The sequence below is a fragment of the Phyllostomus discolor genome, chromosome 10 (assembly GCF_004126475.2).
Source record: "Phyllostomus discolor isolate MPI-MPIP mPhyDis1 chromosome 10, mPhyDis1.pri.v3, whole genome shotgun sequence".
NCBI classification, from domain to species: domain Eukaryota; kingdom Metazoa; phylum Chordata; class Mammalia; order Chiroptera; family Phyllostomidae; genus Phyllostomus; species Phyllostomus discolor.
In genome coordinates this window covers 53,826,736-53,849,246 of record NC_040912.2, presented here as the reverse complement: position 1 = coordinate 53,849,246, position 22,511 = coordinate 53,826,736, and the positions used below count along the sequence as shown (strand labels likewise).

At 38.3% G+C, this 22,511-nt stretch overlaps 1 protein-coding gene and 1 non-coding gene across 2 annotated transcripts in view; one reads left to right on the top strand and one right to left on the bottom strand.

Moving 5' to 3' along the window:
- The window catches only part of SUGCT (succinyl-CoA:glutarate-CoA transferase), a 996,774-nt gene that overhangs the window by 671,127 nt on the left and 303,136 nt on the right, over positions 1-22,511 (bottom strand).
- On the top strand, positions 4,934-5,040 carry LOC114508308. The gene has a single exon (XR_003685538.1). It is a non-coding gene; the product is annotated as a U6 spliceosomal RNA (small nuclear RNA).

Genomic DNA, 22,511 nt, shown 5'->3' with positions numbered 1-22,511 from the left:
CTTCAGGTAAGCTAACAGCAGCCCCATTTTGGCTTTCTATAATTGTATTTATAATCTTATGTAAACTCCCCTTCTATGAGGATTTGCTATTTTAGGTTATTAAACCTAACAAGTTTAAAGTGTCAAGTTAAAATCAGAATTTAATCATTGTGAACCCATTTTCCCTAGGGCTTAATCACTCTTTGGATTAAATGAATGGACAACACCCAGACTACAACGTTACATGTACAAACCATAGATAAGAAACAGAACTTAACCTACCTTGCCAGGACTCTCTAAAATTTAAATATTTTCTGCTGGGGCCTTAACAGTATCCTGCATAAGTTAATAAATTAGCAGCTTCGCACTTTCTGTTACATTTCCTTGTTTCTTTGTCCAGACCGCAGTGCCCACCACTTCCACATTACAAGGTTGTAGAGCACCCAGAAGACAGAGCATTTGTCTGAACCATCTCAAGGTCTACCCCTGTTTCTACCTAATATAGACACTTTAAAAAGTATAAGTGAATTGAGCAAGGCATCCGTTAGTGCACGGGATCCTATGTTGTCATATAATGACTTCTTGAGTTTAGTATACTAAAAGCCCAAGTAGATTGTTTTACCAGCCAATAATGAGGGAAAATAGTCCTCTTTAAGACTAGACATTGTAATTTTTAAAAAAAATATATCTGAGACTTTTTGAGATACAGACTAAAGTCCAAAAGAAAAAGGAATCAACCAGTTATCTCTCCTTACTCCCAGAAGCTATGAAGAATAATTTGTTATTCAATATTGACAAGAAAAGAGTAAATCACAAGTAAAGATTAACATTGAGATGAAAGAAGGGTATAAAATAAAAGCATTTTAGCAATTTTAAAAGAATGAATATGGTTGCTTTTTTGATGATTACCTGTGTTGGAGAGTTCCATCACACTCTGTTCAAACCCATCCAAGTACAGGTGTGGAAAGCTTTACCCAACCTCACACCCCTACCACCCTCCCTGGAGTACAGGTTCATACCTTTTATTTCTGGAGATTGGGTTGAAGAACACTAAAAAGTGGGTTGCCTGTTAGGTAAACAGAGTAGGAAGTAAACAAAATGTGGAGGCACAGAAAATGTATAACATCATACCAGCTAAAAATCAACAGAAGATGTGCTGGAAGGGGGCTAGGTCCTCACCAAATTCCAGTTAGAAGACAACTTATTTCAGTGGGTAGGAGATGGAGGTAGAAGAGGGTATGGGGGAAATACATGGTAATGGAAAAAATACAATGAAAATAATACAAAAAAAACTAAAGTAGCAACTCTTGCAATGCCCTGGCCATAGGTGACACATTAATAGACTCTACTCATATGGAGACTAAAGTTAGCTCCCAAGAGGTTCCCATGAGAGAGGGCACTGGACAACCTCTGCTCTGGTTCATGACCCTCATTAAGAGCTTTATCTCTCCATTCAACCCCTCTCCATTTCTTCTAACCTACCAAAGAATCTTATGTACTCTTTGTGATGAGAAATCTTCTTCTGCTTCCCTGCATATGATGCCACCCAGCTTCTACTCTCCTTTCTTGTGGCAACAATCCCTCATTTTTGCCAAGGGAATCATCCTTCACTCATTGTCAGTTCAGGCACTTGGGTAAATAGAAGTTAAATATCTTCTATCTTCTATCTTCCTACACAAACTACTCCTTAAAACAATTCTGAACTCATCTTATAAGGCCAGCATCACCCTAATACCAAAACAAATAAAGGTATTACCAAAAAATATATAATTAACTAATATCACTCAATAACATGGACATAAGAATTAAACAGTCACGAATTGAATTAGCAACTTATAAAACTTATCCAACATAATCACGGCCTTGTAGAATTGAGGCCAAAAATCAAGGTGAAATTCATTAACATAATTCATTGTACTAACAGAAGAATAAAAGTCACATAATTATCTAGATTGGCACAGAAAACACATTTAACAAAATTCAATACCAATTCATAATTTCAAAAAAATCTTCAGTGAACTAGGAATAGAATGAAACTTCCTCAATCTAATAGATAAAAGCTATGAAAAACCTACAACTAACATCATATTTTTATGATAAAACACTAGACCATTTTTCTCTAATTAAAAAAAAAAAGGCTAGGATGCCTGCTCCTCCCTTTCTATTCAGAATTGTACTGAAGAACCCAGCCAATGAAACAAATCAAGAAAAAGAATTTAATAACATATGGATTGGAAAGTAAACTAATGTGGGTTTTTTTCCCCACTATCTTGGCTTCTATTGAGAAATAAACACCTGACCCAAATCAGGCTAAGAGGTCCAATTCCTGAATTTTACTATGAATTCTATATTCTAGCGCTGTGCTGTCTTCATTGTGCAGAGAGACCTCCAAGCTTCTTTTGCCACAATATACTCTGAAAATAGAACTACCTCATTAAGTGAAAGGTCTAAAAATGATCCTAGTGACACTGAGCCATGAATCAAGCTTGTTTGAGAGTAGTTCGACTCCTTGACCCATTCAGTTAATAAATTCTCATTTTGGCTTAGGCCAATATGGGTTATCACTCAAAAGTTCTAATTTTCTCTCGTATCTTCTTTCATGTCTTAAATCCCCTCAGGCCTTAGACTTTTGAATACTTTTGCTGTTGTTTTTTACTTCCATGAAGGTTAACTCTGAACCTAACTTGAATAAAAAAAATAACAACACAAAAAATAGTACAAATATTATATTCTCACCTATGTGATTCATAAAAGTAACACAGTAAAAAAGTTTTAATTTTCTTTTTCTTTTTTCCTTTTTTTTAAAGATTTTATTTATTTTTAGAGAGGGAAGGGAGGGAGATGGAGATAGAGATAGAGATGATGATAGATAGAGATAAAGATAGAGATAGAGATGATAGAGATAGAGATAGAGATAGAGATAGAGATAGAGATAGAGATAGAGAAGCATCAATGTGTGGTTGCTGGGGGTCATGGCCTGCAACCCAGGCATGCACCCTGACTGGTAATCGAACCTGCAACACTTTGGTTCGCAGCCCATGCTCAATCCACTGAGCTATGCCAGCCAGGGCAAAAAACTTTAATTTTCAACAGGTAAATCAAAATCAGTCCTCTGTAAACCTGTTCATCAAGGTGACAGTATAGATTCTTCTGTTAATGCTCCTTCTAGATTCACTTTCCGTATTACAATAGTAGTAAAATGACAAACAAATGGTATATTTGTGCAAGGAAGAAATAAGAAAATATGTATTTTATTTATACTGATTATGGCCAAAGTCATCAGAATATGAGAAGTATGCAATAAACATTACATTTTCAAATATGAAGGCTCAATACAATTACTATTATCTATAGCCAGAGTTCACCCCTTTATAAGTCCATCATTTGTTCACTGCACAAATTCTTCCAAGAACCTCCAAAAAGCCTTCTCCAAAATGACTACAACTACACAGATTCAAAATGGTGACAAAGTAGGTGAAAGCTACACTCACCTCATCCTGAGACTAAACTAATTACAATTAAATTATAGAACAATCATCCTGAATAACCAACTGAAGACTAGCTGAAGAGGAGCCTTATAACCAAGGATTAACAGAAGAAACCACATTGAGAATGATATCATCTTTCTTAGGTGGAGCATTCCCTTCTCTGTGGCATCAGCCTACACGAAAGCAATAACCCTACATTATGGAATCTACCTCACCCAACCCTGTGGAGCTTATATCCTGCAAAGGAGTGCAGCCTGAGCTCTTTCAATGACTAAGCCTAAAAGGTAGCCAGCAAATAGAGGCAGATCACAGGGTGCTTTAGAATATTTGCTCACCTGTCCCTGGGCCCGGTGCTTATAAAAGCTTACCTGGGTACACAGCTTGGTCCTTTTTGCCTGTACCCAGACCAAGCAGAGTCAGCCAAAAACTGGATCACTGAAGATCCAAACAGATTGCCCAGGGCCAGTCACAGGCAGTGTCTGACATTATCCTGCCAAGAGTCCACCTAAGAGTCCCCAAAACAACAAAGTGGCATGCCTCATACAACAATAGAGAAGTATCCAATAAGCCTCACAAGCAGCATATCCAAAGTAAGATCTTAAAGAAAACCAAACCCTGCTGGAGCAAATTTCACTTTGTGTGGTCAGCACCAGAAAAGGAGCTCACATGTCATGGTCAAGGTTGAGCCTCACAGTCACTCAGACTGAGAATCAATCCCACTCATAAATAGACAAATAACAATCAAGACTCAATTTACAACAAAGGCATCCATGTAACCCAGTAAAGCCACATCTCTGGAGCTCCTGGCTGAGGTAATCAAGGAGACTGCACCACCAAACTCTACAGGACACCTAATATACAAGGCCACACTACCAAGAGTGGGAGTCATAGCAGATCTCCCTAATACATAAAAACAAATACAAATAGATAGGCAAAATGAGGAAACATATAAACAGACCCCAAATTAAAAAAAAAAAAATAGAAGAATTCTGCAGAAAAGGGGTTAAATGAAATAAAGGCAAGAAAGGTATCAGAGACAGAGTTCAAAGTAATAGTTAAAAAGATGCTCAACAGCATGAAAAAAACAGAAACCATAAACAAGGACCAGAAAGAAATGAAGAATACAATGTCTGACATAAAGAATACATTAAAAGAAATAAACAGTAGGTTAGATGAACCAGAGGATCAAATCCACGATTTGGAAGACATGGTAAAAGAAAACAACAAATCAGAAAAACAAAAAGAAAAAAGAATTTTAAATAATAAGAATGTTTAAAAGACAACAAGAACATAACACCATGCACATCATAGGGGTTTAAGAAGGAGAAGGAAGAGAGAGAGAGATATCAAGAACCTATTTAAAGAAATATTGACTGAAAACTTCCCTAATCTAGTAAAGAACAGAGATGCACAGTCCAGAAAGCCAAAAGAGTCATAAACAAAATGAACTCAAAGACACTACCACCGTGCTCGCTTCGGCAGCACATATACTAAAATTGGAACGATACAGAGAAGATTAGCATGGCCCCTGCACAAGGATGACATGCAAATTCATGAAGCGTTCCATATTTTTCTGACAGTGGCCAGAGGGGAGAGAAGAGGGAATTTCAGGGGGGAATGGGTAGGGATTACAGGAACAAATTTGGAGGACACATGGACAAAAACTAGGGGTGGGGGGTAATGGGGGGAAGGGGGGAGGGTTGGGTGGGTGGGCTGGAATGGGAGTAGGGGGGAGAAAACTGTACTTGAACAATGATTAAAATAAAAAAATAAAAAAAAAGACACTACCACCAAGACACAGCAAAATTAAAAAAGCAAAGATTTAAAAAATGGGAAAAGCCACAAAATAATGACAGTTACCTATAGAGAAGCTCCCATAAGACTGCTATCTGATTTCTCAACAGAAATATTTCATGCCAGAAGGAATTGGTATAAAATATTCAAAGTGATGAAAAGTAAGTACCTACAACCAAACCTACGTGAGCCAGCAAGGCTATCACTTAAAATTGAAGGGGAAATAAAAAGCTTCCCAGTTGAGATATAGCTAAAGGAGTTTGGTACCACCAAACCAATATTATAAGAAATGTTAAAGAGTAGGTATGAAGGAGGAAGAAGAGAGGGGAGAAGTAGAGAGTGAAAGGAGAAGGGAAAGTAGAGAGGGAAAAGGGGAGAAGAAGGAGGAGAAGGAGAGGAAGAAAAAGGAAAAGGAACATAGTTAAAAGAATGAAAAGGCAATAAATATGTACCTATCAATAATCACTTTAAATATAAATGGCTTAAATGTTCCAATCAGAAGACACTGGGTAACTGAATGGATAAGAAAACAAGACCCATATATATGCTGTCTACACTAGACCAGCCTCAGAAAAAAGAATACACACAATGTAAATTTAAATAAATGGAAAAATGAATTTCATGCAAACAAAAATGAAATAAAGGTAGCAATGCAACAAAATGAAACAATGAAACAAAAAAAAATTAAGGCAACAATGCTTGTATCTGACAAAATAGACTTTAAAACAAAGACTACAGAAAGAGACAAAGAAGGACTCCACATAATGTTAAAGGAAACAATCCAGCAAGAAGATATACCCCTTGAAAACATGCACCCAAAAAAGGAGTAAGTAAATTTATACAGCATACCCTCATAGACATACAGAAATCAATAGTAATACAGTCATAGTAAGGGATTGTAAAACATCATTAACATCATGAATAGATCTTTTAGACAGAAAATCAACATGGAAACAATGGCCTTAAATGACAAGCTAGGTCAAACGGATTTCACTGATATCCTCAGAGCATTTAAACCCATAAGTAGCAGAATACCAATTCTTTTCAAGTACATGTGGAATATTTTCTAGGATAGACCACATGTTAAAAAACAAGACTCAACAAATTTTAATAATATTAAAATCATATCAAGCATTTCCTCTAACCATATGGTATGAAACTAGAAATTAGGAGTTCCAGCCAAGGGGGAGACATAGGCAGAAACTCTTCACCTCCTCATACAACCAAAAGAACGATTACCACCAATTTAAAAACAAAAACAACCAGAACTGTCAGAAAATCAAACTGCATGGAAGTCCAACAACCAAAGAGTTAAACATTCACCCAGACTGGTAGAAACAGGGATAGAGAGGACACACTACAAGGCAAGGTGGCAGACCATGCAGGTGATCCCACATTCATGTGTAGATAAGCAGGGAGGAACAACTGGAGAGCAAGACAGACCACAAAATCAGAGGTTTCAGCATAGGAAACTAAAGATTCAAAAGTCTTGGCTGTAAAAATCAGCGGGGGTTGTGGCAGCAGGAGAAACTCTCAGCCTCACAGGAGAGCCAGTTGGAGAGGCCCAGAGGCCAACAGGGTCCTACAACATACACAAACTTACCCACCTGGGAATCAACACCTGAAAGAGCACAGTCTGCTTATGGTAAGCAAGGAAAGTGATGGAAAGTGGGGTGAGACTGAGCCAGTGGCATTTTTCCCTCTTGGACCCCTCCCACACATACAGTGCCACAACACAGCTATGTGGGTTGCCCCCCCCTTGGTGAATACCTAAGGCTCCTCCCCATAAATGTATCACGGAGACAAAGAAATATGGCCCAAATGAAAGAACAGATCAAAATTCCAGAAAAAGAACTAAGCAACAAGGAGATAGACAACCTATCTGATGCAGAGTTCAAAACACTGCTAATCAGGATACTCACAGAACTGATTGAGCTTGGTAGTGAAATGAAAGCTATATAAAGTAACATAAAGGGAAATATACAGGGACCCAACAGTGAAGGGAAAAAAAAACAGGACTCAAATCAATGATTTGGAACAAAAAGGGAAGAAATAAACATCCAACCAGAACAGAATGAAGAACAAGAATTCAAAAAAATGAGGAGAGGCTTAGGAACCTCTGGGATAACTTTAAATGCCCCAAATCATAGGGGTACCAGAAGGAGAAAAGAAAGAGAAAGAAATTCAAAACTTATTTGAACAAATAATGAAGGAAAACTTCTCCAATCTGGCAAAGGAAATAGACTTCCAGGAAGTCTAGGAAGCTAAGAGGGAACAAAAAAAAAAATTGGACTCAGGGAGGAACACACCAAGACATACTATAATTAAGTTATCCAAAATTAAAGATAAGGAGAGAATCTTAAAAGTGGCAAAAGGCAAGGAGAGCGTTACCTACAAAGGAGCTCCCAATAAGGCTATGTGCTGATTTCTCAAATGAAACCTTACAGGCAAGAAGGGGCTGGAAAGAAAGTCGTGAAAGGCAAGAACCTATATCCAAGACCACTCCATCTGGTAAAGCTATCATTTACAATGGAAGGGCAATAAAATGCTTCCCAGATAAGGTAAAGTTAAAGTAGTTCATCACCATCAAGCCCTTATTATATGAAATGTTAAAGGGATTCAGAAATAGAAGATCAAAAACTATGAACACTAAAATGACAACAAACTAACAACTGTCAACAATTGAACCTAAAAAACAAAAACTAAGCAAACAACTAGAACAGGTACAAAATCACAGAAACACAAATTGCATGGAGGGTTATCATTGTGGAAGGGGAGGGGAAGTATGGGAAAAAAAGGTACAAGGAATAAGAAGCGTAATAGGCAGGCACAAAATAGAAAGGGGAAGGTTAAGAATAGTATAGTAAATGGAGAAGCCAAAGAACTTATATGTATGGCCCATGGACATGAACTAATGGGTGGGGACATGAACTAGAGGGTGGGGTGGTACAGGGAGGAAGGGTAGAAGGGGGAGAAAAAAATTGTACAACTGTAATAGTATAATCAATAAAATATACTTTAAAAAATAAAGAAGAAAAAGAAACTAGAAGTCAATCACAAGAAGTAAAATAAAAAACATACAAAGATATGGAGGCTAAATAAAATGTTACTAAACAATGAATGGGTAAAAACTGAGACCTAAAAAAAAAAAAAAAACCAAGATACCTTAAAACAAATGAAAATGGAACACAGCAACCCCAAATCTATGAAATACAATATAAGGAAGCAGTCCTATAAGGGAAATTCATAGCATTACAGGCCTGCCTCAGGAGACAAGAAAAACCTCAAATACATAATTAACTTTATGCTTAAAGGAAAAAATAATAAAGAATTAAATAGAAAAAAAATAACAAAGTCCAAAGTGAGTAAAAAGAAGGAATAATAATGATCAGAGCAGGAATAATCAAAATAAAGTCTAAAAACCAATACAGTAGATCAATGAAACCAATAGCCAGTTCAATAAACAAGATTATCAAAGCTTTAACAAGATTCATCAAGAAAAAAAAAAAAGAGAGGACTCAAATAATTAAAATCAGAAATGAAAGAGAAGGAACTAACTCCACAGAAATAAAAAGGATTTTAAGAAAATATTGTGAACAAGAATATGCCAACAAACTAGACAACCTGAAAGAAGTGGTAAATTCCTAGAAGTACACAATCATCCAAAACTAAATCAGGAAGATGAACAAAAGAATCTGAATAGATAGATTACTAGTCAAATGAAGCAGGAATCAGAAAAAAAAAATCCTGGCAAACAAAGGTACTAGACTGGGTGTCTCAACAGATGAAATTTATCAAACATTACAAGTAACACCTATCCTCCTCAAAGTATTCCAAAAAATTAGATAGAGGACTTCGGGCTCTTTTTATTAGCTCTGCATTATCTTAATTTGAAAACAGGTCAAGACACCACAAAGAATGAAAATCATAGGCCAGTATCACTAATCAACATAAATGCTAAAATCCTCATCAAAGTATTAGTGAATCAAATCCAGAAATACATTATTAAGATCATACACCATGGTCAGGAGGGATTTATTCCAGGGATGCAAAGTTGATACAATATCCACAAATAAATAAATGTGATACAACACATAAGCAAAATGAAAGATAAAAGCCACATTATCCTATCAATAGAAGCAGAAGAAGCATCTGATATAATCCACCACCCACTTATGATAAAAACTCTAAGCAAAATGGGAAGAAAAGAAACATACCTCAATGTAATTAAGGGCATATATGACAAACACACAACCAACATCACACTCAATTGGCAGAACTACAAGCATTTCCCTTAAGATAGGAAACAAGACAGGATGTCCTAATTCAATGTTCTTATTAAACATAGTACTTAAAGTCCTAGCCAGAGCAATAAGACAAGACATAGAAACAAGGCAGACAAATTGGAAAGGAAGAAGTGAAACTGTCAATTATTTGCAAATGACATGGCACTGAATATAGAGAACCACAATGATTCCACAAAAATACCTCTGGAACTGATCAATTAATTCACTTACCATATTTTTGGACTATAAGACGCACCCCACCCCTGGCAATTTGGGAGGAATAATGGTTGTTAATGCTGCTGCTGAGTTCTGTTTACATTTACATTGGTGAAATACTATGTTATTTAAGTTATTAAATATTTTACCACATTTTTGCTTCAAATTTTTTTCCAATTTGCTTCCTCTAAAACCTAGGTGCATATTATGGTCCAAAAAATATGGCAAGTAGCATACAAAGCATACATCCAGGAATCACTTGCATTTTTCACCCCAATAATTAACTCAGAAATGGGAATTAACAAAAAAATTCCATTCACAATTGCTTCAAAAAATAAAATATCTAGGAATACATGAAACAATAATGCAAAAGACCTGCATTCAGAAAATTATAAGACACTGAAGGAAGAAACTGAAGAAGATACAAATAAGTGAAAGCATATACAGTGCTCATGGATATTAGGAATTAGGAATGAATTAATATCCTTGATATATACATACTACCCAAAGCTATTAAAGATTCAGATTCAATGCAATTGCTATCAAGATTTATTTATTTAAAAACTTAAAAAACAGTACCAAAATGCAATGCAATTAAAAAATGGGCAAAGGACATAAATAGACACTTCTCCAAATAAGATATACAGATGGCCAACAGGCATATGAAAAGATCCTCAACATCAATAATAATTAGAGAAATGCAAATTAAAATCATAATAAGATACCACTTCACACCTGTTAAAATGGCTATCATTATGAAATCAACTAACAACAAGTGTTAGCAAGTAGATAAAAGGAAACCCTAGTGCACTTTTGGTGGGAATGCAGATTGGTGCAGCCTCTATGAAAAGCAGTATGGAGTTACCTCAAAAAATTAATAATGGTACTGCCTTATGAATCAGTATTTCTACATTTGGGAGTGTATGCAAAGAAACCCAAAACACTAATTTGAAAGAATATATGCGCCCCTATGTTCATTGCAGCATCATTTTCAGCTAAGATTTGGAAGGAGATCAAGGGTCTATGAGTAGATGAGTGGATAAAAAAAGTTATGGTACATTTACACAATGGAGTACTGCTTGGCCATAAAAAATATGGGAATCTTAGTTTTTGTGGCAGTATGGATGGACCTGGAGAACATTATGGTAAGAGAAATGAGCCAGTCAGAGAAAGGTAAATACCATATGATTTCACTCATATGGAATCTAGCGAACAAAATAAACTAATAGGCAAAATAGAGATAGACTCTCATAGAGAGCAGGCTGATAACAGTTGGGGCAGGAACTGGGTGAAAGGGTGTAGGATTTGAAAGAAAAAGAAAAAAGAGAGAGAAAGAAATCATGGTCACAGGAAACAGTGTGGCGATTTTCAGGGGTAGGGTGGCAAGGGGAAGTAAAGAAGGGTATGGAAAGGATTAATGGTGACTGACAGAGACTTAACTTGAGGTGGTGAACCCACAACACAATGTACAGATAATGAGTAGTAGAATTGTGCACCTGAAAACTGTATAATTTTGTCATCCCAATAAATTCAATTAAAAATAATGATCCTAAATAAACCACATTTTCCCACTCTACTACATGATTTTTACCAGTGGCTATTGTTATTATAATATTATTAATATGAACAGTGGACCTCATAATTGAATGAACTTATTCTTTTCAAAGATCTCAGCTCTACTTGGTCAGAATGTCTTAGGATGGGCTAACACAAAAGAAGACCCTGTTTGTTTTGTGGTCCTAGGAAGCACAAGTTAGGGAGAAATAAAAACATGACTGAGAAGGCAGACAAGCCAATAAATGTTTTAATGAACAGGTTACTGCCACTGAGAATCAATCCCTCTGGGAACTTTCTGGAAAACCACATACAATATACCTCAAAATTATCTTACCAAGGAGCAAAAGGTGGAATATTTAACCACTGACTGTCATCCTCACTTGTTGAGGGTTGCCATTGGAGCATGAATTCCCTGGCATTTCTAAGCCACCATGTTTGTGTTAAACAAGCAACTGTGACATGAAAGTAAGCCCTTTTGCAGAGTATCAGAGAGACACAGATGCTTGAGGAAGAAAGCTGTCAGTGGCTAGAGAAACTGTTTACCACACTGCAGAAGAACTCAGATGGAAGCACTATGGGATGGATCAACATCAGTTACACAGTCCAACTAAGCTCTCAAGTTACCTCATCTTGTAATCACATGAATACCAACATTCTTCTGTCTCCTGCTTATTATCTCATGGATTTTTCTATAACATCTATGCTCCTCTATTTATCTACTTAACATATTATATTTTTACTTCTAATATTGATACAATTCCCTTATTAAATATAGAGGTGGGCAAAAGTAGATTTACAGTTGTTTATATGGCAAATTTCCACGTCCAAATTGTAATATGGTGTTTTCGATCCCACTTTAATGTTCTTTCCAATTTCCCTGAAATGAATCTTAGAAGCAAATAAGCTCTATTTGCTTAATAATTCACGTTTTGAATCATCACAATACAAAAAAATGTGGGGGTCATTGCTTTAAGACAAGCTACTTTTTAGACATGTAATATTCTTTCATGATTTCCAAGGTTTTTCTCCCATAAAATTAAGCTAAGATGACTTCTTACATGCTCTTGGCTGTAGTTCTCTGGAACCTCAAAAAGTCCCTGTTAGAAACTGTTGTATAAAATCATGTTCTTTAAAGAAAAGTTTGGTACTGCCTTCAAAAGGCAAGTATGCTTATTCTGTACATACAGATCCTCTATATGTACTAGAATAAAATTAAAGCTCTCATTTTTATAACAGAATGTCAACTTTCCACTTGTATTTCTTAGACCTAAAATCAGACTTTCTGAATTATTGTAATTCACAACACCTAAATGACAGCTTCCTACCTCAGAGTGCTCCTTAAATGCTCTCTATCTAGCTCTCACTAAAAGGTTACTGAGTCAACTGGAGAAATGAAAAGGTCCCATTCTCTGAGCTGGGTGGGAATGGGGTAGTATAACCTAGAGCAGATTAATGACTCTCAAACTTGAATCTGTACCCAAATCACTGAGAAACTTGTTAAAATGCCAATCAAAAGTCAGGGGAGCAGCAGTTTTCCTCACAATAACTAAGTATCCCAAACATAATTTTAAAATTCTGAATTGATAAAACCATGAATACGAAGAACCATGGACAACTTTTTCTGGTGGGGTGGGGAATATTTTATACTAAATCATGATGAATTATCCACACAGAAAATAATAAGATTCTGCTTTCAGTTTACTTCAGAGCATGATGATATGAAAATATAAAATGTTAAGCTCTACAAGAACAGAATATTTTAATTTTTAAAATGTTAAAATGTTCTGAATTGTGTTTTTCCAGTAATTTGTATTGAGTTCAATTTCAAATTGAAAATGTTCTTATCATATCGTAAGACTGTTCGTTACCCTAAGAAAAATAAAATGTAATTTATTACCATAGTGCCCACCAATTCGCTTCATTAAATGTTTGTGATGACATCATATTTTTCAGTAGTGTGTAAGGAAGACCAAACAAATATATTCCAGGTGTGAACTCTGCACTCAACAGACTTTACCAGACTTATTTTTTTCAGTCTTAACATTGTGATAATTTTGATTAGATTTCTATTTCATTTTCCCACTTTCAGTCAAAAGCAGCATGCAGGAATGTAGGAGATAAAACTCAGCATAATACTGGGGGAGACTTTTACAAGTAACTGAGTCCAAGACCCTCTCCACCCCATGTCTGCAGACAAAATACACCCTTCTGTAATTGCAACAATTCCAACCCATCCATACACAGGCTATAGTTCCTTGGTTAAGTAAAAATTCCTTTAAACCTCATATTCATTCTATGTGAAATGGGGATAATTTAGGGAGCATAAATGAGAATGCATAAGGACATGTGGACAAAAAGGGGCCAAATACTAAACCTGACAAGCTCTTGGGGAGACTTGTGTGGTGGTCTTTCAAACTCAGAAACCTAAAGTAACCACATAGGATGGCCTGAAATTAAAACTTTTTACCTAAAAGAAGTTTGTGGTGGGTATTCATGTCCTAACGTAGTATTTTTCTCTAATAAAGGTCAATCTTCACCCTCACTAAGCCTGTCTGTTGTCTTTTTGTTTCTAGGATAACATAACTGATAAGCATGTCTTTGCAATAACAAAGTAATTTGCCTTTTTCCACACTCTCAAAAGCACAGACACCACCAGATCAGATACCACAAATCCCCTCATTGTTATTGTTATGATGTAAATTATTGACTGCCAACTATCCTGTAACCACCTATGTATAAGAAGTATGTGTCTATCACTTTACTTTTTATCCAATCCCAGAGGTTTCCTCACTTTGCTTTCTCCTGGCTCCATAATCTATCACCAATGGATTTCATGTAACCCACTTTAATCTTCTCTTTTGATTGTAATACATAGAGGTGCAAAACTGCCATTTTCCCAGAGCATTTTCTCAATCTGTTGAGTTTTGTTTTCTGACAATTGTCATCACATTGACTCAAACAGACTCATAAAAATTTTTGTAGGTTTAGACATTTCTGTGTAGTTGGCAGGATTCCAAAGAAGCCCACCCAGGACCACTCTGCAGACCCGGACTTGTGCTGGGTATCAGTAGGGGTCCATTGTACCCCACTGGCTCCTCGTTTTGCAAAGGGTAAATATGAGAGTCTGGACTCATTTGGCTCTGAAGACAAGGGGCACTTTCTCCCACCAGCCCAAATTTTAGGTATTCTTACGTGACTAAGAATCTTTACGAAAGTGCCAGGGGACATTCCCCCACAATGTCCGGAGACCCATAAGGAATTCCATCTCAACTGTAACAATTGAGTCATCCAGGGGCACATATAAAAGCTGGTCACCAAGCACCCTGAGTCCTTAAGGCTGTACTAAACAGCCAGGGAATAACTGACTGGGACAACTGGAGGGATGAAGAGGTCCCCTTCTCTGAGCTGGGTAGGAATCGGGATAGTATAACCTAGAGCAGATTAATGATTCTCTTATGTGCCTCAGTTGATGTGGCTTGGGAAATGACAGGCTCGTGGAGCTTAACCCATAGGCAGCACACTTTGACCCACTACATAATATCCCTAGAAATGTGTGCAGCCTCTACAGATCCCAAAATAAAACTAACATGAACATAGAAAATTGTGCCTTCAAGACCGGAAACTCCCAGACCTCAGTCCTCAGTAATACTCCTGAGGATGTAGGAAGCCCTTACTTGCAAGTACTTTGCAGAAATGGGAGGATTTAACTAGAAGTAAATGAATGCACTAGAAGTGAACTAGAGTGGCCAAAATGTAGTTTTCTTTGGGTACCTAAATTAATTTTTTGCATGCAAAACTAGAACATGCTGGCTGTAAAATTAAACTTAAAAAATGGAAAGCATATCTTGATTTGGAAATCAGAAGCCTCTAGGAGAAGCAGAGATCAGGCTTTTTTTAAAGTTAATAAATTTTAGAGACTATCTCTGAACTAAAAAAGGCTTCTAAAGTTAATAAATGCCAATACCTCATTCCTCCCCTCCTACAGCTCCTGCACCATAATCTTTGATCTCTGAGCTTCTTTGTCCAGACTTGCCCTTCCCCTCTCTTCTTCCTTCCCCTTCCATCTTCTCTATATCTCCTCCAACACACTCCCTACTGATCAATGGGAAAATGAGAATAGATATTCAGACAAGGATAATACAGGAATTCTAGCAACTCCCTTTGGAGAAAAGCTGCTCTGAGGCCGAGGGAAACCAGCAATTGTAAACATTCCATAAGCTAGAACAGAATTAAGGGATCTACTTAAAAATTTCCCCAATTTTCTCTGGGACCATGATAGGTTCACAAAGGAATTAACTTAAATGTTAGAACATGTAATCCCAGCTATTCTGATCTACTCCAAATAATATACTTACTGGTTTCTGGGAACAAGAGAAACAGAATTACTAATTAAGGTTAACAAGAAAATTCCCCTGGAGGAATATGTTCAATTTAAGGATGATAGAAAACTGAAATGGGATTTAAAAAGAGAAAATGTTACCGAACAAAGTGGGATTCAGCTGCCTGCCATTAAACACAGGCAAACTCTGGAGGCAGGGGTTTGGTGAAAAAGGAAAGGAGTCTTTTATACAAAAGCTACATAATTTTGGAATAGTGGCAGGTTTCTACATGAGAGCTCATTCCCTTTAAAACCTCCAAAGAAAAATAACCCTGCCAAATGTCACCAAGCCGAATAAGTCCTAGGCTGTGTACAGAGTTCCTTCTCCCATTTAAAAATGCCATCCTTTGGAAAATGCAGGCAGCTTAGCTGGTTCCCAGTAGCAGTCCAGCTTCAGACATCTTTTGGAATCTGGGTATGCCACCATCCTATTCATTACACATTGCCCTTTCTTCCACACACTACCTACCAGCCCAGTGTCTGCACCCTGTCCCTCCAACCGTCTGCTTACAAGTTCATCGATGAGCCCAGTCAAGCAGGACCATGCAGTGCAGTTCCAGTCACTCACATGGCTGCTGCTTCTCTCATGGGGTCAGGTGCAGAAACTCTGCCAGACCACACAGCCTCCAGGTCCCACAAGCCTGGGAGCACTCCAGCTCCCAGGCCCTAACAGGGCAAGCAAGGGGAAGGAAAAAGGGACAAATCTCCACCCTCCCTCCATTTAAATCTTCAGCCCCCAAAATTCTGCACACTATGGAAGCGTCCAACTTGCCTGCCAATCCATCCTAAACTGTCAGGTCTGCACCTCCCCCTAATCTCTGGGGAAGGCCTCTCCCTTCATCTTTCACATTCAATTGGATGTTCCAACGCAACTTCAGGCCTTTTCCAGTCACTTATATCCTTTATGCACACACTAGAATTAAGCCCATTATACAAGACTGAGCAGTGTCTCTGCCCCTCCTTCTGCCATCATGATCCAGAAAGAGTGGGGAGGGTTTCTAGCCACGTGCAGCATCAGACACAATGCATAATTTTTTACCCTTGCCCAGGGGTGTGGAAATCTGTCATACACCACCTGTGGCTTCTCCGTAGCCTCTAGTGCTTTTCAACCCCTCCACTACTCTGGGGAGAACAGCCCCATGTGATACCATGGGGTTCCCTCTCCTGCTCCCCAGCAATCTAGCCAGACCCCCTGTAACAAAAACAAAAAGAAGCAAAAATAGGGCTGCTCTGAGAATCATGAAAAGGCATTTCTCCTTCTTACCAATAGTTTAGGAGAAATTAAAATTACTATAAAAAATGAAAAATTACTAAAGCCCTTGCCTGGTCAGTGTGGCTCAGTTGGTTGGAGTGTCATCCTGTAACTGAAAGGGTACAGGTTCAATTCCTGATCAGGGCAAATACCTAGGTCTGGAGTTCAATCCTCAGTCTGGGGACATATCATCTCCCATCCAGGCAAGTATGGGAGACGGCCAATTAATGCTTCTCTTGCCAGTGTTTCCCTCTCTCCCTTCCTCTCCATCTACAAGCAATGAAAAAATGTCCTCAGGTGAGAAAAACAAAAATTACTGAGGCTATGGTAAGTACTATATCTCTTCTTATCTAACTAACTATGTTGCCTCCTCCCTCAGAGTAGAGCTTCTGTGCAAATGGTAGGCCCATTTAATCAACCAATGTCTTGTTTTGTAAATCAGAATCGGTTCCCTTCTAACTAAGGAATGTTATGGAGCAACATATATTTTTACTAACCAAATCTGTCCCAACTCACCTGATAGAGGGAGATTTTCTTGAAAGCACTGACCCATATATCTTTTCTCCAGAATGGTGAAATGTATTTAGAAATAAGTAAATTGAATGCCGAAGTAATAAAGAAAATAATGATTTTAAAGAAAATTCCAAAAAAGAAAACTAATCTTAAAACTGAACATTTGTTGCAGGATGTTCCAATGCAACTTTTGGCCCTTTCCAGTCACTGATATCCTTTATGCACACACTGGAATTGAGCCCATTACACAAGACTACTTTAAAAAGGAACTTAAAATTCCATGTCCTTTCAGTAAAGACACTCAATGGGTGAGTATAAAGATTTGTACAGACTCTCAAAGCTATAAATGAAATTGTCATTCCTAAATACACTGTACTTCCAAATCCGTGTACCTACAATATTAACAGCTATTCTTGCATACTGCCAATATTTTTCAGTAATAAATTTATGTAGTGCTTTTTTCAGCATTTTTGCAAAAAAAAGTAAGGAAAACAAAGAAAGGCAGAAATACCTCTTTGCTTTCACCTAGGAAGATTACAAGTTTACTTGGACAATATTGCCATAGGGATAAATGGAGAGTCACACCTATTGTCTTAGCTACTAAAAGCTGATTGAAATGACACTAATTTTCCTTAAGACTCCACTCTAATCCAATATGTGGATAATTTATGCTCTAGGAAATTACTAGACTACCCAAAAGGACATAATTTACCTATCACAATAGGTAGCTATAAAGGGACATAGGATATCAAGGGACAAGTTCTGATTCTGTTTACCCCCAGTAACATATTTTGGTTATCTAATATCTAAATACAGGCTACTAATTAACCCTGAAAAACTCAGAGGAATCCTATGTTTTACTCTTCCAAAAACAAGAATGCAGCCTAGAGAATTCCTGGGTTTGAATGAATGTCACAATTAGATTCCAAGTTTTTATAAGTGCCCCAGCATATATCTTTCTCATTAAAATCAAATTGACCTGATTCAATTCAGTGAAACCCAGAGGAGAAACAAGCTATAAAATCTCTAAAAGATTACCTAAATCTTCTTCTCTGGCACAACTTAATTATAAACTTTCTAACTTTTTATTCATGGAAATAAAGAAAATACTTTCAAAAGTTTTAATGCAAACAGTAATTATCATAGACCTACAGGCTATTGTAGTTAACAATTAGACTCAGTGACCAAAGGGCTCCCTCCCTGCATGACAGCCATCTCTGATACAGACATGTTGTGTAAGTAAACAGAAAAGATAGGTATAGGCTGTCTTTTGTTTATGTTCCTAATTCTGTTGAATCTCTACTGAATTCTCATCACATTCAAATTTTCTTTAGTCAACTGGCTCCTGCCTTCTGCACGTAATTTTACTTGAATGCAATAAAAGTCTCAACCCAGCGACTTTGCTACTTTCATTGCAGGATGAAGATATCCACAGCTGTCTTTTGCTTGTTGACCACCTTCTTGTTCCTAAAAATCATTTAAATAAAATCCCTTGATAATGCTGACTAAATTTGAGTTACAAAAGGATCTTTGAAAGATACATGTATGCCACCAACCTGGACATGCAATTACTTAATGGTTGACATAACTGAAAGTTATTATTTACCTGAATAAGATCTGCCCAACAAGTCTAATCAACTTTTCTAACTCAAACTTGCCAATTTGCCAAAAACCAAATAGCCAATATTTACACTGACAATAGTTATGCCTTTGGTGTAGCTCACAACTTTAGAATATTATTAAAGCAGCAAGGCTTCCTAATTTCCTCAGGGCATCCCATAAAGAATGAAAAATAGGTTGTAAAACTATTAGATGTCATATAGAAATTGAAACAATTGGCAATTATCAAAATTCTAGGACTTTCTAAAGTTGCCATCATGGGAGCAATAGGAAATTATTTACCTGATACTGCAGCTAGACAGGCAGCATTTAAATAGTCAAATTATCCACCCTGGCTGGCACAGCTCAGTGGATTGAGCGCAGGCTGCGAACCAAAGTGTCGCGGGCTCAATTCCCAGTCAGGGCACATGCCTGGGTTGCAGGCCATGGCCCCCAGCAACCGCACATTGATGTTTCTCTCTCTCTCTCTTTCTCCTTCCCTTCCCTCTCTAAAAATAAATAAATAAAATCTTTTCAAAAATAAATAAATAAATAAATAGTCAAATTATCCAGCTCTGAGAATGCTCCTCGCTACCTACTGAATCTGTAAAAATCTTTTATAGTTATGACAGACAATTGTGGAAGAACATATGGAAACAAAATAGGGAAACTTTTTCCCAAGCAAACAGAAATTGTTTGGACCCAATCAAAAACCAATCTTACCTACAGGGGCTTAATTTCCTGCACATTAATATGTACATGAGCTGAAACATTAAAGTCCTAAAAGGTAATTTCATAGAGCAAACCATATTACTACTACTGTAGCTCAAGAAGTGTATAGCAGATGTTCTGTCTGCCCAAATATGTTGTGGATGAGACCAACAAATTCACACAAACTACAGAAGTCCTATGGAGAAAAAGGGACCTCACGGCCACTCTCTGAGAGACGGAGTGCCTTGATCCTTGCCTAGCCAGCCTTTTATTGCTTTCTAATAGCATACATCAAAGACGGTTTTCATTCATTATGCCCAGGTTTGCTTTAGATGATTACTTTTTACAGATAACAGAGGAAAGGATGTTACTGATTACTTCCTACAATTAACAAGGAAAAAATGTTGCAAATGCGAGGGCACGATAAGAGTGATTGGTTTGGTTACACTCTGTCCTTGGGAGAATTAGCACAGACTTCAGGAAGTTACTTTAAAGATGTGCAGTAAGCATTTGCTGCTTCAACTCAGGGTGAGGGAGTTTTAGCAACAGTAAGCCTCAAAGCAGCCTAGGTATAATGCAGGCCTGGTTTCCCATGGGAAAGCCTAACCATGGGTTTGGCTTCCTGTGTGCCGACTCGCACCTGTTGGTTTTTTGATAGGGCTGGGCTACATTTGCCATTCCATGCTGGCCAGAGTCTGCATCATCTGGCACCCAGGAATAGGGACCCAGGGCTGTGAGCTGTCGCTGTGAACAACATAACAACTTGGTTGGAGTGGGCACATCAGCTCAGGTAAGGGCAGATGTCACCAAGTGCTTTTCGGTAAGGTCATAGGGTATGTTGGATTTCAGAGAAAAATGGATTTCTTCCAAGGTCATCCTCTCTTGCAGCCACTTTGCATCTAAACTGTCTTTAGTAAGCAGGAGCCTTGCTCTCTCTCCCAAGTATTTGCTGCAATCTGGCAGGCACAGGTTGAGCAATTAAGAGCCACAAGGGCACTCCTCACTAGAAGATACCTGTGAGAATAAGCTGGAATGTGGACTGGGTCAGAACACTAGGTTTCCCACCAGCCATAAGCAAAAGTCTACACAACAAGAGGCACACTGTAAAAAACACTCATAAGCCCATCTCCGCAGCACAACCCCCAACTAGGTCTAGGCTTGGGAGAAAGAGCAAAGACTTTCCCTTTAATCAGCTTTAAAAATAGCAACTAATTACAGGGCTATTTACAAGCCTCTCAGCAAATTCTTTCAAGCTGCCTCTGAGGTCTTTTTGATTTTGCCTTTTCCCTCTGTCCACCTGTAAACAGAAACGCAGATAGTAAATGAGTGTTTCAGTTTCAACCAGACTCCGAAATTGCTTTCCAACAGAATTTAGTGTTAGTCACAGGTTTTGTATGAGAGCTTTTGACATTTGCCAAGCTCCAAAGACAAAAGGCACTTCTTCCCCTCAGCTCAAGAAATCGGGTGTTCCCACGTGAGTCAGAACCTTGCAAGGGTGTCTGGCATCAATTTCTGAGACGTTCGGGGACCTTATAGGGACCTCCAAAACAACTTAATCTAACTTTTTGCTTGTCTGGGAAAGCGTAATATAAAGGCTGGTCACCTAGTGCTTGGGGCCCTCCCTCACAGTCCTAAACGCTGGGGGAAGACCCAAGACCCACATGCAGGGTCAGGGTACCTGGAATCTCCAGTACCCCTCCCTGACTATCTTTCACCAACATCACATTTTGACCCACTACATTCTTTTCACTAGCAAGAAGTAGGATTTAAAGGTACAGACAGAGTGAAAATGAAATTGAAACTGGTTTTGTAATTGCTGTGCTTGTGGTGGGAGGAATTTCAGAGGAGTTTATTTTACTTGTGAAAAAATTTCCTTAAAGATTTCTACAAATCCTCAACTATGGGAAACAGGCTTTCTAAGGAACAGGAGCCATGTTTTAAGCTAATTCAGCAGCTTTTTAAGGCTGCTGGATGTCTCCCAGATAAAGGATCTTTAGATTTAGATATATGGGAAAAAGCAGGACAGAGAAGCCCTCATAATCAGGAAAGCTTAGACAAAAAGAGAAGGGGCCTATGGGATGGTGGCGGCAGGGACTCTGGATGCCTGCTGAGCTCTTCCCATGGTCACCTCAGCTGCAGTGGGCATCACAACCCCACCCAGTGAGCCCAGCCAGAGAGCGGGTGTGTACGTGCTCACAGCACAGCAGGGCCAGGTCTCTGCCAAGGACCGGCAACAGCGGAAGGTGGGATTGGTCCCCCTCACCTCTCCTCCTCCCTGTGCACTCAGGAGCAACCTTCCCCCTCACCTAGCACCAGGTGAGGTCCAGACCTGCCAGATCCACCCCCGGGGCCATGGCACCGTGAGGCACTTCACCTTTGCCAGCACCTAGCAGCAGACTTAGAACTGGCACAGACAGCACATCACAAGTGGTAGTTCCTCCCAGATCATCCCTAAGGTAAGAGACAACAGCTTCCCCACTTTGGGAGGCTGCCAGGATGGTTAGTTTCAAAAAAGATTTCTATTTTGTTTACATTTCTATACCTAGGATAGGGAGCATTTCTCAGCCCCACAAAAGTATGTAGATTCTTAAATGTTTTGGTCTGGATGGGCAAGTTGGACAATTTCAGCCTTGTGTCCTTCCTGCCCCACTTAGTATCTAGGGAGAGACCTCCTCACTCAATGGGGAATGCAAATCACCCTACTCTCAGCATTAACCCCAGGGGGTCACAACCTCAAA